Consider the following 15,704-nt stretch of genomic DNA (forward strand, 5'->3'; position numbering starts at 1 on the left):
TTCTGGCCATGAAAAGTCCACATAGGGCTTAACTGATGCACTGGGCCCCCATACTGACAAATAGGCTGTGAAGAGCCCTTCTCTCCCTTCAATTACAGAGCCAGTTTCAAGGATAATTGTGTTAAGAAGTATTTTGAAAACCTCTTTGTGTGTGTGCTAATTATGTAATCAGGGTTACAAAAAGGGAAGAGATACCGCAACTCAAAACCCACACTTCATTTTCCAAGGGTGAACATAATGGATTGTATTTACATTTTGGCATAATATCGCCAGCTTGGCAAAATAGTGCAATGTTATTAACATGACAATGGGCACTGTGCAGGGAGCTTCACAAAGACTTTTTGAGTCACTGAACGCTTCTGTTGGATGTCATGCATATTACATCAATGTTAGCAAGGCATTGTGAAGAGGTTTTATTTAAATTCATGTTAATAAATAATGAAAAGCTTTCCCATGGCATTCTTGCAGAGTAAATAATGTTCTAGGTAAAGGATTGTCAGTATATGCCAACCATTCTCTCGTACCGAACTGTACAAGCACACTACACTTTTGCCAACCACTACCCCATAAGAGTTGACTGCAACCGCACACCACCGATTGGTTACTTTGACACCAGAGATGTGTTATGTACTGTCAGCGCTTAATTTGCAAAATAATAAATACGTGCCAAGGCTCCTATCAAGAGGACACTGCAGGTTGCAGCACCCATTGTCCCTGCCAGCGCTGCCAAGGACAGTACCAACACGACTCTTACATTACAAGTGTGACAATACTAATCTAGACCCACAAATGGCTTGGGTGGCAGGTATCAGAGCTTGTTAATGTTAATTGAATGAATAAACCGCTTTTGTTGGGCTCATACCTAAATTAGACAGACAGCGCCACCATGTGGCCGACTCTCATAGGCGCAGGTGCTGACAAATAAGTGCTGGTGCTGAGCACCGGAAACCACTGGCTCAAATGAAGCTTGTGTACTCTGCTCTCTTGTGATGCATCGCCATAGCGGTTGTGCATTGCAGCATTCGGGAGAATTTGAAAAAGTGTGACACTGCATGCAGAGCTCTGGTTGGAGGGGCTGCAGGTATGCTGCCTGGTTGAAAGGGCAGAATTTGATGGGGGTGTTGGCCATTTGCAGACGAGAGGCAATTCTAGTTTCTAGGGTTGGCTGCATTTTGGGAAGCTTCCAGGTAACTTTTATGTCAAACTTGCATTACACTGCTAATGTGGGGAGGGGAGGGTTAACCATGTGCAGGTTTGCTTGACTTCCCCCATGTTGACCAATACACCTGTAACTTCACCAAATGTGATGTGCTCTCCAACACTGGGGCATAGAGAATGCAGCCTGTTCAGTTCATTGTGTCTGCGCCGAGGTGGCACTCTGCTGGCAACTCAGCAAACGTTCTCCGTTGCATTCTGGTTCATGCAGTGCTTGGCCTGTCATATCTTTTGTCTAGGCATGATGTCCTTGGAGTTCTTTTAAAGTTGTTTCAGGTTGCACACAGGGATGTCACCTGGCAGATCCGAAGTCACTGAGCTTATGGCCAGGCATCAGTCAGAATCACAAAAATTTGGGGGTTATTAAGGCGATGGTTTCAGGGGTATTTATGCTATGTCCACCTGGATGTGGGCCTGTGATGCAAGGTTCCTTATGATGTGCCCACCTGAATGCTGCTCGTCTGCTGTGTATGTGTGTGAGGCTCCTTGTGGAACTGGTATCTTGTTTTCCCTGTGTCCTTCATGACATTGAAAGCTGGGTGGGAGCTCCCCATGGGTTCTGATGTGTTTCACAACCAATACCTTTTCCAGATAGTTCAGTGAATTAGGAGTGCTTGTTCAATATTACCATGTCCTTCGGTACAGTCCCATGTGTGGGTTACAGCTGGCAGCTGGCGTGTCGTTGCTTTCATTTGGTGGCATGTGAACAAGTCCACAAAAGTGGCTGAAGTGGCTTTAGAATTTCCTTACAGTGGCAGTGTGGCTTGGTAGTCAGAGCACCAATGTACACATTGTATTTGAATGGTACAGGGCCCTGTCTTGCGCCTGTGCATTGAGTTTTCAGTTGTGTAGTTCTTTTAATGGCAGAAATTGTCCTGGTGTTGAGTAATGCTCCCTGATGGGTGTATTTCTATGAGTTTCTCTCTTCATGTGTTCTATCTACATGTCTTATGCATGAGATGCAGCTAGTGAAACCCGGCTCCAAGGCCATTGAGTGATGTTTGTGGTTTACCAAAGAGTGAAAGGAGGAAGCCTGAGGGCCACATGAGTGAAGGTCCCTGCCTGGGCGAGGAGGGTCTCTTGCAGAGGGTCCATAGTCTGGGCTCTTGCTTCAAGCGAAAGGCCTGCAGCTCCTTCAAGAAGAGCGGGGAGGTTGCCAGGTCTAGGCCAGGATGGAGGACAGATGACATTCAGTACAGAGCAGAAGACTTGACTTCTTGTCGCCTTTGGTCACTCGCCTGGTGAGGATGCCGCCGCAGGGGTCACTCCATCCTCCGCAGACCTGGATCTTAGCTGCCAGGTCTGATGTGGGGTTTGCGGTCCCTGCCTTATTAATGGCACCAGGTCTTCAACACGCTGCTGATCAGCGGGGGCCAGTGGAGGTCTTTGAAGGTGAGAGACCCTTCAACAGGCCGGACCCTACAAGAAGAGTGCGCTGTATGGAAGTTGAGCGTCATTTAGGGGTGCCTTAAAGCACATTTCCTCCATTTAGATGGCATGTGACCAGAGTTTGCATGATTCTTTGGTAGGCGGGTCCTATTAGAAATCCTGTTACTTCGCAGAGCAGGGTGAGTTACTGTTTGGTGGTGTTTCTTTTGCATTCAAGGACAGCCCTGAAGCCGAGGTTGGTGTCATTGTGGAAGATGAGGATTTACCACAGTCTGGGAGTGGAACAGGGAAGTTGCCCAAATTCATTACCAAGAGCCAACTTCATACTGCTTGTTACTTGCTGTCAGTGTGTCATTGTGTCCTCTTCAAGTTCACTTTGTTGACATTTTCTGATCTTTACTTATACTATACTTGCATGGACTTTACCATCTATTTGTTGGCGTGATTGCCAGTTATACTTTTCTAGTCTGCCAACTGTTTGGTAAAGTTTTGATTGCCGGTAACTCATTGTCTGGGAGTGAGTCTGTAACCCACCTCGCTCGCTCAGGCCCAGCAAGTCTGTGACTTAACCGTGGCATCGGAAGTGCCACAGCTAAACATTGTAACTATGTGAGAGCTAAACCTATTGGCTTTGTCAGAGAATGTTTCTCATGGCTAATCTATTGGCAAAAGTAATGTGAGATCCAAGTTCGAAATCGAGCTTCCCCATTTGAATAAATTGTTATATTTTGGGTAGCGTGCTTTATTTAGCTGTGTGACAATTCTGCCATCACTGGAAGGGATGCAAAATGGGTTTTCTTCGAGTACCACATGTTTTAATGACTGCAATCTTGATGCCATGTTTTGGGGTTAATGTTGCTGTACTGTAACTTGGGCTCTGAGGTCCTCATATATGGAGGGATGCACATGCATCAAAGCCTTTTGCGACCGCAAACGGTGCGATTCGCAAAAATCGTCCGTTTGCAATCGCAAAATTAGCTTTTGCGATGCATCAAGGGTCAAGGCACTCACAATTTGAGAATTCGCAATTAATTGTGAGTTCTCAAATTGCGATTGCATTTAAGGAATCGCATTTTACAATTCCTAATGGGCCATATGTATCAACATTCCATTTTGCGATTCCTAAATAGCGATTTTTAGGGAATCGCTATTTAGAAATCGCAAAATGGTATGTATGTAGAAAATCGCTTCTTTTTAGCGATTCCTTAAAATTCCATAATTGCGATCAGCAAATTGCTAATCGCAATTAAGGAATAATTTCCCATTCATTTCTATGGGCTTGGAGGCCCATAGGAATGAAGGGGATCTAGCGAATCGCAATTTGCTAAACGCAAATTGTGAATATTTTCAAGGGTGCAGGGGTGTCTCAAGAACACCCTGCTGCACCCCTGAAAATGACATGTGTGCGCATATGGCGCACATACATGCCGTAAGGGCATGTATGAGCGTCACATGGCACCTTTTGATTTTTTAAATAATGCTTTTTTGAAAGAATTCGCAACTTACCACCAACTAGAAGTTGGTGGTAATTTGCGTTTCCTTAATGGCATTTTGAAATGTTTTTTTCCTTGATACATTGCATTTAAGGAATTGCAAAATTTGCAATTCCTTAAATGCAATCGCAAAATAAGGAATGGCAAATTTAGCGATTCCTTATTTTGCAACAAAAATGTTTCATACATACCATTTAGCAAAAATGGGTTCGCAAACGCCGGAATTCTGCTAATTTCGGCATTTGCGAACCCATTTTGCCTTGATACATATGGCCCTAAATGCAATGCATTAAAGTAGAAACATCAGCAATTTCGCTAATAGGGGGACCAAATTACCATGAAGTTGAACTTCATGGTAATTTGCAAAAACTTAGAAAAATGCATTTTTCAAAGTTTTATGTTGCGCACACACATGCCCTTAGGGCATGTGTGTGCGCAACATATGTGCACAGATCAATTTCAGGGGTGCAACATGGTGTCCTGTTGACACCCTGGCACCCTTGAAATTGCATTCTCAATTTGCGATTCTCTAATTGAGATTTGCAAATTGAGAATATCTTTCCATTTATTCCTATGGGCCTCGAGGCCCATAGGAATGAATGGGGAGGTATTCCTTAATTGTGACTCGCAATTTGCGAGTCGTAATTAAGGAATGTTTAGAAATCGCTATTTTTTAAGCGATATCTACATGCATAGTGTTTTGCGATTCCTTAATTGCGATTCCTTAAAAATCGAGTTGCAAAAGCCAACATTGATGCATGTGTCTGTTAGTATTCACAAACCTTCCGAATCAGTAAATCAGGGGGTTTGCAAAAGCTAAAACTCTTTTTGAAATATACTAGATCCATTTAGCGATTTCGAAAAGGTTTTCCGAATCACTAACTGAATTAAGAATTGGTTTCAGAATTGGTAGCCATTTCTAAGATGTTTGTTATGTCCATTCCTTATAAATAGCACTTCTGACCATGATGTATTAATCTTTTGCAACCATAATCCAATCTCAAAACATTGAAAAGTTACTGCCTCCCAAATCACAGGACCACTGCTAACTCTCACTGAAACTTTTTACAAAAATATATATTTTTTGTTATAAACACAGTCCTGTTTCCTTGAAGGAAAACAGGTTTCATTAAAAAATAAAAAATAAAGTAAACAAACAAAAAAAACTTTTTTCTTTATTTTTTTTCCTGTGATTGTGGCCAATTGAAGGAGTGACTACTTGCCACCTGACAAATTCAATATTAATTAGGCAGGTCATTCTTTTGTCCACTGCGATTTGGTGTTTTGTGTATCGGCCTATCTGTGCATAGGTTGGTTCACAGAATACGATTAAACTTGTAAAAAATTGGTTTCAACTCGTTAGTCCTGGTTTTACATCCGGATATAGCAGTAGGCAGCAGAAATGTGACCAGTCCAGCTTTAAAGAGCCTTCCACTGTGCGGCAACAGGTGTCATCGAATTTTTGTAACTTTTGAACCGTTTGTGCTAGAAACACTTTTTTGTTGCTAAAATCTGGAGATATGTGGCAGACGATGGTTTATGTGGCAAATACGGCAAATCTATAATTAGGCAAAAATCACCGCTGCCACACAATCACATATTTCCATTGGCCCTGCCATTAAGTTCAGTTTGAACTGTACAATAAAGTACCACCTTTATACTGAGAATTTTCTTTCTTTGACGCATAATTCACCTCACCCTGCTGCAAAATTTAGCCCTGCCCTGCCCTGCCTAATTCCAGTGGCCCTGCTTACTGATGTAAAAGTGCTTCCCGTACCATGCAACTTCACCTCTGGTTACATATTGGGGATTTTCTCAATACTACATAATCTTTGAACTAAATAACGTTTGGAATTTGTGAATTAAATTCACTATTAGTGGTATGTTCTTTATCGTGCTTTAACATGTTCTTTCTAAATTGATTGGCATGAGCAGTATATACTCAGTCATGCTATAATGCCCCGGACCATAACTGAGCTCTGTATTTGCAGGTTATTTTTTTTTAGTAATGCTATATTGCCTTTTGCGGGAACTGGCTATGATATTTGAGAGTGAATGTCCTCTTAATGCACTCACTTCACAATTGCTTGTATATAGCCAGTCATGCTAACAGTACCTCTCCATATATCGGTTACAATATTGACTGTATTTTTATCATTTTCTGTCTGATACGGACTTCTGTAGGTTGCATTATACACTCAGTCATGCTATAATGTCACCATCTAATGGCTTCAGTATTTGGCAGCATGTAATAAGCATAATGTCGCCCTCGTGCACTGAATGTGGTACTGAAAGCATGTACTCAGTCATGATGTAGTGTCCGCATCTTGTATTGGCTTCGATATTTGGCAGAATTAAGCATGGGCGAATTTTGCGAATCTCGCGTTCGCGAATTTTGCGGATTTGCGAACTCGCAATCCGCAAAATCCGCGAATTCCCGCGAATTTGCGGATTTTTTTTTGTGTTCGCGCGTGTTTCTGCCAGTTCGCGAGGGTTTTTACAATTTTGCAATTTGCGAACTTACCTGTCAGGTCGCAAGTTTTGCGAACTTGTTGTTTCTACGTGTCCAGCCTGTTTGGGACACTCTTCTTCATCACTGCCACTCTCTGTCACCACTGCCACTCTCTGACTACTCATGCCACCCTCTGGCCCACCCATGCCACCCTCTGTTTCATCACCACACCCTCTGGTTGTCCAGTGTACATTATTTTCGGCAAAGCAAAGCACACCTTCCCTGCCTCAAGTGACCTGAATTAATTTGGGGCTGATTAATGTGTCACAGAATATTTTTTTAGCTGGCACCTGCTTCCTTAGTGCTTCCTGATTAGTGATCTTTTGCACTTGCTAAGTGCTTTCATTGTTGCAAAATTAGTTACAACACCTGCCCTGCCCCAACTGACAATAATGAATTAGGGGCTGATTAATGGATTTTAACTTCCAGCCTGGCTCCTGCTTGTCTCCCTTAGCTGTAATTCAGGACCTTTGTGGCATATGTGTAACTATTCTGAGGTTCAGAGCAGGGTCACATAATAGTTGCAACTGGCAACTGAACTCTGGAGGGGCCCCTCAGGAAGCACTACAGGAAATGGCTACTAATGATGAGCCTGAACTTTTGAACTTGGTAAGTAGTTTCAGTTTTGCTAAGATTGTATTTCTGCAATTTAGCACTTACTCGCGGGGTGCGAAGTTGTACTGGCAAGCCGCGAACTCACGCGAACAGTGCGAGCAAGCCATAAAATCCGCTGCTCGCGGATTTGCGGATTTTGCGGGAGATTCGCGGATCTCGCGGATTGCGAATTTACCGAAAATCCGCAAAATCCGCGAGCGAAACGGATTTTCCGCCCATGCTTAGGCAGAATGTACTCAGCTATGCTATAATGCTTTTTGATTCGAGGGAATTTTGTATTTATAGCATGCACTCAGTCATGCTATAATGTCTGTTGCCACTTACCAGCTTCACCCTGGCAGTGCAGGAATAGGGTCCTGACTGTGCTGTGACTCCCATCGTTGGCAGTATATACTCCATGATGTCATATTACCCCCGTGCAATAACCACGGTATAGTTCACAGAGTTTCAGGCAGCCTATCAGGATCCCTGTATTAAGGAGAGCCGCGTCGCAGATGATCTGTGGATCTTAAGTTGCATAAAGCATGACTGTGGGGGGGGGGGGATTGGGGGGGGCTGTATCAAAAACTGTAATCCAATTCGGGTTTATTTCTCTCAGAATGTCAGACCCTCTTTCCATCCTCTCGCTATAACCTATGTCTTGTTTTTTCCAGACTCCTGGCCCCAGCATCTCTTCATCTGCGAAGAAGAAGAGGCGACAAGAGGGTGGGACCTGAAATATTGGAACTCAGCACAGCCCTCTGCACTGAGCCCCAGCACAGCCCTCTGCAGTGAGCCCCAGCACAGCTCTCTGCAGTGAGCCCCAGCACAGCCCTCTGCAGTGAGCCTCAGCACAGCCCTCTGCAGTGAGCCCCAGCACAGCCCTCTGCAGTGAGCCCCAGCACAGCCCTCTGCAGTCAGCCTCAGCACAGCCCTCTACAGTGAGCCCCAGCACAGCCCTCTGCAGTGAGCCCCAGCACAGCCCTCTGCAGTGAGCCCCAGCACAGCCCTCTGCCGTGAGCCCCAGCACAGCCCTCTGCAGTGAGCCTCAGCACAGCCCTCTGCAGTGAGCCCCATCACAGCCCTCTGCAGTGAGCCCCACAGCTTCACTCATGGACAGCCACTGACAGGTAAGCACCGTGTATTCACAGCACTGGCGACCTGATGGTACTCACAGCTACTTCTTCCAGCGGGAGGGTCGAGCTAGGCAAGTGACTGGAGGTGTAAGATGAGAATGTCTGGGGGCCACCTATATCTATAAACCTTTCACCACCACATAAGTATCCAGGGGGTGTGTCCTACCACCACAGCAGTATCCAGGGGGGGGGGGTGTCCCATCACCACAGCAGTATCCAGGGGGTGTGTCCTACCACCACAGCAGTGTTCAAGGGGTGAGTCCCATCACCACAGCAGTATTCAAGGGGTGTGCCGCACCACCACAGCCGTATCCAGGGGCTGTGTCCCACCACCACAGCAGTGTCCAGGGGGTGTGTCCTACCACCACAGCAGTGTCCAGGGGGTGTGTCCTACCACCACAGCAGTATCCAGGGGGTGTGTCCTACCACCACAGCAGTATCCAGGGGGTGTGAACCACCACCACAGCAGTGTCCAGGGGGTGTGTCCTACCACCACAGCAGTATCCAGGGGGTGTGTCCTACCACCACAGCAGTGTTCAAGGGGTGAGTCCCACCACCACAGCCGTATCCAGGGGCTGTGTCCCACCACCACAGCAGCGTCCAGGGGGTGTGTCCTACCACCACAGCAGTATCCAGGGGGTGTGTCCCATCACCACAGCAGTATCCAGGGGGTGTGTCCTACCACCACAGCCGTATTCAAGGGGTGAGTCCCACTACCACAGCAGTATTCAAGGGGTGTGCCCCACCGCCACCACAGCAGTATCCAGGGTGCGTGTCCCACCCCACCACAGCAGTATTCAGGGGGTGTGTCCTACCACCACAGCAGTATTCAAGGGGTGAGTCCCACTACCACAGCAGTATTCAAGGGGTGTACCCCACCATCACTACAGCAGTATCCAGGGGGCGTGTCCCACCACCACCACAGCAGTATCCAGGGGGTGTGTCCTACCACCACAACAGTATTCAAGGGGTGAGTCCCACTACCACAGCAGTATTCAAGGGGTGTGCCCCACCACCACCACAGCAGTATCCAGGGGGCGTGCCCACCACCACAGCAGTATCCAGGGGGTGTGTCCCATCACCACAGCAGTATCCAGGGGGTGTGTCCACTACTACAGCAGTATCCAGGTGGTGTGTCCCGCCACCACAGCACAGGGGTGCTTCCCACGACCACAGCAGTATTCAAGGGGTGCTTCCCACGACCACAGCAGTATCCAGGGGGTGTGTCCCACCACCACCGCAGCAGTATCCAGGGGGTGTGTCCACTACTACAGCAGTATCCAGGTGGTGTGTCCCGCCACCACAGCACAGGGGTGCTTCCCACGACCACAGCAGTATTCAAGGGGTGCTTCCCACGACCACAGCAGTATCCAGGGGGTGTGTCCCACCACCACCACAGCAGTATCCAGGGGGTGTGTCCACTAATACAGCAGTATCCAGGTGGTGTGTACTGCCACCACAGCACAGGGGGGCTTCCCACGACCATAGCAGTATTCAAGGGGTGCTTCCCACGACCACAGCAGTATCCAGGGGGTGTGTCCCACCACCACCGCAGCAGTATCCAGGGGGTGTGTTCCACTACTACAGCAGTGTCCAGGGGTTGTGTCCCACCACAGTAGTATCAAGGGGGCGTGTCTCTTATACTGAACACTCATTGGTGCTGTGGCACATTTCTTTTATCGTACATTGCGCTCTCAGTCAATGAGTGGCCCAAATCAAGTTCTCCACTGTGGTGACACTCATTCTCCTCATTGTGACTTCACTCAGTTGATCTTGGAGACTGAAAATTCTGTATTGATTTGCACCGATGCCAATCAGAACCATGCACAGTCAATTCTGAGTGTGATATTTCACCCAGTAAAAATTGACAGTGACTAGTGTCCTCATGTACTAAAACTGTATTTGGTAAAAGTGGTTGCAATTTGCACACTAACTTGCATTTGTATTCTGCAAACTGGTCTATCTATTAATAGGTTGATACACAAAATACAGAATCGTGGTGAGTTGCAATTTAACCTACCGCATACATTTTTATGAGGTAGGTCATAAATTGTGGTCCACTACGATGTGCTGCAGTCACAGGCATTGTGGTCTGCTGTGGTCAGCAGACTATCATGTTTATATTTGCTTTTAAATAAAGCAGTCCTTTTTTTAAACGCATCTCATTTCCCTGAAAGGAAAATACGATGCGTTTAAAAAAGGAAAAAATGAAATATTTTAAAGACAAACGAATTGAGTTTAAAGCCCTCTGCTTAGCTTTCATGGCTTTGAATAATACAGGACCTTTATCGCTTAAAAATCTTTTTGTTTGGTACCACCCGGCCAGACAGCTGCGGTCCTCAGTCACAAGACTGATGAAAGTACCCAGAATACGCTCCATGGGTTGGGGAGGCCGAAGTCTCTCTTATGGGACCTCAAAGCTGTGGAAGACGCTATCAGCCGAGCTTTCAGGAGCGGCCGCCCTCACCATTTTTAGGAAAAAGCTAAAAACCTGACTCTTCCAGAACTGAGTAACCAGGAAGAATTTACTACAGTCATTAGCGCCAAGACACCCCTAGGTATTTGTGCGATTAACAAGTCTTATTAACATTAACATCTTTTATTAACAAACAGTGACCCAGTGGACCCCTGCCTAAGCCTAAAAAATGTTTTTAAAGAAACCCTTTGTGATCCCTTCTCATTTGTGAATGGATTGCCACCTCCTTTGAGGTGGTGGTAAAATAGTAATGTTTTGCAACCAAATTATGGTTACAAAACATTTATACATGCCATAAGGCCACACTATTTGGGAGGTACCCCCTTAACCCTTTTGATGCTCATGACAGAACACAGCCGTCATGAGCCATGGGTGGCCTGCGCGCATGATGCCTGGGTTCCGTCACGACTACACCCGCGATTGGGATGTCCAGCACCGGGCTGGAATTCCTGCCGCATGCAAGGTGTTAACACCTTCGCTGCGGCGGCTATTCTGCCTCAGCGCACAGGGGGCGGGGGAGCGTATGGCGCACCCATGCTGGTGACGGAACCGCTCCGGCACCAGCCTCGGTTGAGCTGTGCTCATGACGGAGCGGTTCCGTCATGGCCCCGCCCACTCAATAGAACGCGCCACGCAGGCGCGTCGGGCGGGCCATGACGGAACCGCTCCGTCATCAGCACAGCGCTACCGCGGCTGATGACGGAGCGGTTCCGTCATCAGCACTGAAGTGGTTAATGAGCCCCTTAAAAATAGCGATTTGTTATTGTTTGCCATCACCATCTAATGGTTCCGAGGATCTTTTCCAAATCGTTAAATGAGTTTTGTACAAAAAAGGGTGTTAGCGTTTGCAAAATCTCTGATTTACCGAATTAGAGGGTTTGTGAATGCTAAATTTCTTAGTACATGCAGGCCTGGCTTGTCTCCTTGCAGGAAAAGCTGGAAGAGGGTCCAGATTATGATGGATTAATGTGAGACTTGCCAAGGTCTTGGTTCAAGAATGTAGCAAGAGTGACATGTACCTTATTGATAGCAAGGAAAATTAGCCTTGCTATCCCTTGTTTGGTAGTAAAATGGTCATAATTGGATTGTACTGGGCTCCTCACATTCCCGGCCTCTATGCCACTCCTTCTGCTGCACCAATGATAGCTAGGCCTCTGGCTTGGTGACTTGAAAGAGGCTGATTTAGGCATGGCTGCTGGTCAGATATACTTTGCTTTGCAATTGGATTGAGCCTTGCTAAACCCGCGAATGAAAAGCAGTGTGTCAGGCCAGTAACCAGAAACAGATTTTGTCGTTAAGGAAGTGGTCTGTGAGCAAAGCATTCACCTTGGAAGGCAATGCAGGGCTCTTTTTAGACAGATTCAGCCCCCATGTTGGCCCAGCTAGAGTCAAACACCTTAGTGGAAGCTCCCTCATTTCAGTACAGGCCTATCTACATGCTACTGCAAGCCGGTCATATGATCTGAAGAAGGACTGAAAGCTAAACAACCGAAACATGTTGAATCTAATCCAGGACAACCTGTTCTGCTAAAGATTTCCAGTAGGTCAAAAACGCATTTCTCAGTAGCTTAAAAGTATCACTAAATGTGGTGTTAAACTGCCATCTTTCAGCATGAAGTAAAGTTAAAAAAATGCAATTTTGCTGTTTGTCCTCTTCCAGTCTTTTTTGCCCAAACAATCTCATCTCACAGTTCTCTACACCGGCCTAGTGAAGCATTTTAGAGCCTCCTCCACCGTAACCACCAAATAATGTCTCCCTTCTGACGTCTGTCATATCATCATCACCAAAAACGTAGTGTTGGGTCTTTTAGTTCAGCAAGGCTCTTGCTTTTCCCTTTATCACTCACTTCCTGATCACAAATTAATGAATATGGGATGCATACTCGGGGATGATACACGACACCAACACAATCATTACGTATGTTCTTTATTAGCACCTATTGAGACACTGAAGTCCCTGGGCTGCATGAATCATGGACCCAACTATTGTGAACTCAGTGGCATTTTCCCAGTCCAAACACTGGAAGAAGAATGAACACATAGAATTTAAAGTGGGTCTCATTTAAAGATGATACTAATGCTTTCTCTCTTTTTTGATACAATACTTTTGATTATGTATGGCCAAACTGAAGAGAAAACAGTAAGCAATATTGTGTCTCTCTTTCCAGGAATTTGAGACAGTTATTATTATTATGACAGTATTGGAGTCTAGTGTGAGGAAGATCAAGTGCCATTGGCATGGGAGTCTGGGTGTGCACGTTCAATCAATGAGGACAAATAAGGCATGAGGACATGGAAAAGATGTATTGAAATACTACGGGATGAGAGGCGATCAAATGATCTGTGTTGATGAATAACAGGAGAGTCCGGGTAAACAGAGTGTTGAAATAGACAGTAACAAGACAGAAGAAGATATGAAAATATAGAAATCATAGTAGCGGCTGTACTGGTTTTTAAGTTGTCGACAGTGGCCGATCAAATCCCATCATATGTGAACAGAGAGCGAACAACGCAAGAGTGACCGATGTGGGCAATGGAAGATGTTGGACCAAATTTCCAAAGATAAAATATGAGAAATAGGAATGCTGGTAAACAAACGTCATCTAATAAGAGAGAGGAATATTTAATGAGCAACTAGGTACTTATAGGAAACTGAGGTTATAGGAGCGGAGTGTCAAAAAGAATTAAGAGACTATTGAAGACAGAGAGCTGAGAGCTAAGCTGTCTATCGGCCCGCCATGTCTCACCATGATCCTCATTTCACAGATCCAGCCCTTGCATGTTGGTGGTGATGCTGATTTCCATTTAGATATGATACACATTTTTGCACTATTGTCTATTGATCTAGAAAACCATACCATCTGGTGGCTATTAAAGCCAGCAACCCTTTACACATCATGTAGCATGACCAGTGAAGCAGACTAAGGAAAATGGAACCCACTAGGTTTCCTCATCAAGCTCCATACTTAAGATCAGTTTGATGGCTGTAGAGGCCCACAGCATATGCACATTTCAGCCAGATTTCTGGCATCTTCAACAGGCTGCATCAAGGCATAAATTAGTACATTAGCAGATTAGAGTTTAGATGGTTGCCAGGGCCAGCCTCGTAGGACTTAGTCAAAGCTAAATTTGAGTCTATAATAAGGTTGGGCGGAGTTGGCAAAGTGCCACTCATCCGTGAAACTTCGATCCGCTACTACTCTACCATTACATGCTAAAGAGCATATAGTGACCTCACAAAAGGAAGATTGGAAATATAGCAAGCAGTGAGGGAGGTGATGATTTTGGGGTCCCCCCTAACCTAAGGAGAGGACCAACCAGATGCCTTGAACACAAAGAGCACATCAGGCTGAATGATTCAGTGGAGAGCCAACAATAGTACTCAGACGGTAGAAGTCTTTTGTGTGATAGGGTGCATATTATCAGTCACCAGATTTGTGAATTCCTGATTAATCAAAATGGCCAATGACTTGAGTTGTACTAATCCACCTGACAGGGTGACCATGAAGCACTAATCTTCTGGAGTCCAGAGATGGTCATGCCATGGACAGGGCTTCACTTTGGGACCCATTCATTTAGCATAAAAAGAATGCTGCAAATCTCGCTATCAGATCAAGTAGACGAGCTATTTAAGGTATCTTGGTAAGACAGCGTGAGGAGTACATTCTATAGTAAAATTTTCTGACTGAACCCACAGGCATTTCGATTTTCCTTATGTGTTGACATGTTACAATTTCTAAGAGTGCCCTTTCGGTGACAATTAACAACTCTAATGGTTTCTTCATCACGCTTTCTCTGAGTCACGTTTTCCATTTTTACACAAACATTAAATCAGTAAACAATCTGTTTTCCTTCCTCTATTTAATTTTAATTACAGAACTAAAGAAAATGAGGTCTTATTTAAAGTGACTTTGCATGTAATTAATCATGCCTGCCGATTTAAAGCCGTACATATTGACAGCACGAGGACTAAAAATACAGATCAAACGGCATAATGATGGTTGAATATAATGGGGCCAGTTCACAAACTGCATTTTGCAGTGCCTTTAGTAGTACACAATAGTGCTATTAAACCTACACGTCGCTGCCTCTCTTACCTTTTTCTGTGAGGAGCTCACTGCCCGAGGGTGGAGTCTCCGCACATGTACGAATACATTCCGATAGAAAGTGTGGCAGGGACAGAGGGGATTGTCTGGAAAATTGTGAACATTTTTTTACTAAAGTGGACGGAATTAGGGAGCAGTAAGGTGAGGTATTCAGAGGGACACGCACCCACCCACAAAAGAATACGAAAGTTGATATTCACAAACTGCACTTCTAAAGTTGCTACAGCCGAGCGCGGGTCCCAAAACAGTAGAGCTGGAGTATTTCCTGCGCCACACATGGCCAACTACTGATACTGCAATTGGAGGTAGGGACTTCAAATAAAACCCGTAGGGAATACTGTTCAATACAATTAAATCATTTAAAAAAATTAAAATTATAAATATATGTTTCAATGTAAAAAGTAGCTTAAAAAATACATATTCATTATTTAATTATAAAATATTTGAACAACCATGTTTTTATTAAAAAATGAATATAACATTTAAAAAAATATATAATTCAATTACTTTTAATTAATTCTATGCATCAGTTTTAATAATTATTAATGTATAATATTTTTTTATGTTAGCTAGGATTTTATTTTATTTTAAAATTCGACAAAATAATTTTAGTTTTATATATTTAAATTATTTAAAGATTTTATTTAAAATGAAGTTAATAAAATAAACGTTCACTTCCACTGCTCTAGTTACTGACCCTAAATGGTCGGGTGTAACAAAGCAACATTATTTTTCATGTTAGAGGCACAACCTTGATGCCTAAGTATGTAAAACATAGGTACA

The 15,704-nt window shown here is 44.7% G+C and overlaps 1 protein-coding gene across 2 annotated transcripts in view; it reads left to right on the top strand.

The window, feature by feature from the left end:
* The window catches only part of SRRM3 (serine/arginine repetitive matrix 3), a 354,881-nt gene that overhangs the window by 65,748 nt on the left and 273,429 nt on the right, over positions 1 to 15,704 (top strand). For both annotated transcript variants that reach the window (XM_086954780.1, XM_086954781.1), the window contains exon 2: positions 7,878 to 8,333. The gene's annotated coding sequence lies outside the window, so the exon portion shown is untranslated. The remainder of the gene's footprint in view (positions 1 to 7,877; positions 8,334 to 15,704) is intronic.

The sequence above is a fragment of the Lissotriton vulgaris genome, chromosome 2_1 (assembly GCF_964263255.1).
Source record: "Lissotriton vulgaris chromosome 2_1, aLisVul1.2, whole genome shotgun sequence".
NCBI lineage: Eukaryota > Metazoa > Chordata > Amphibia > Caudata > Salamandridae > Lissotriton > Lissotriton vulgaris.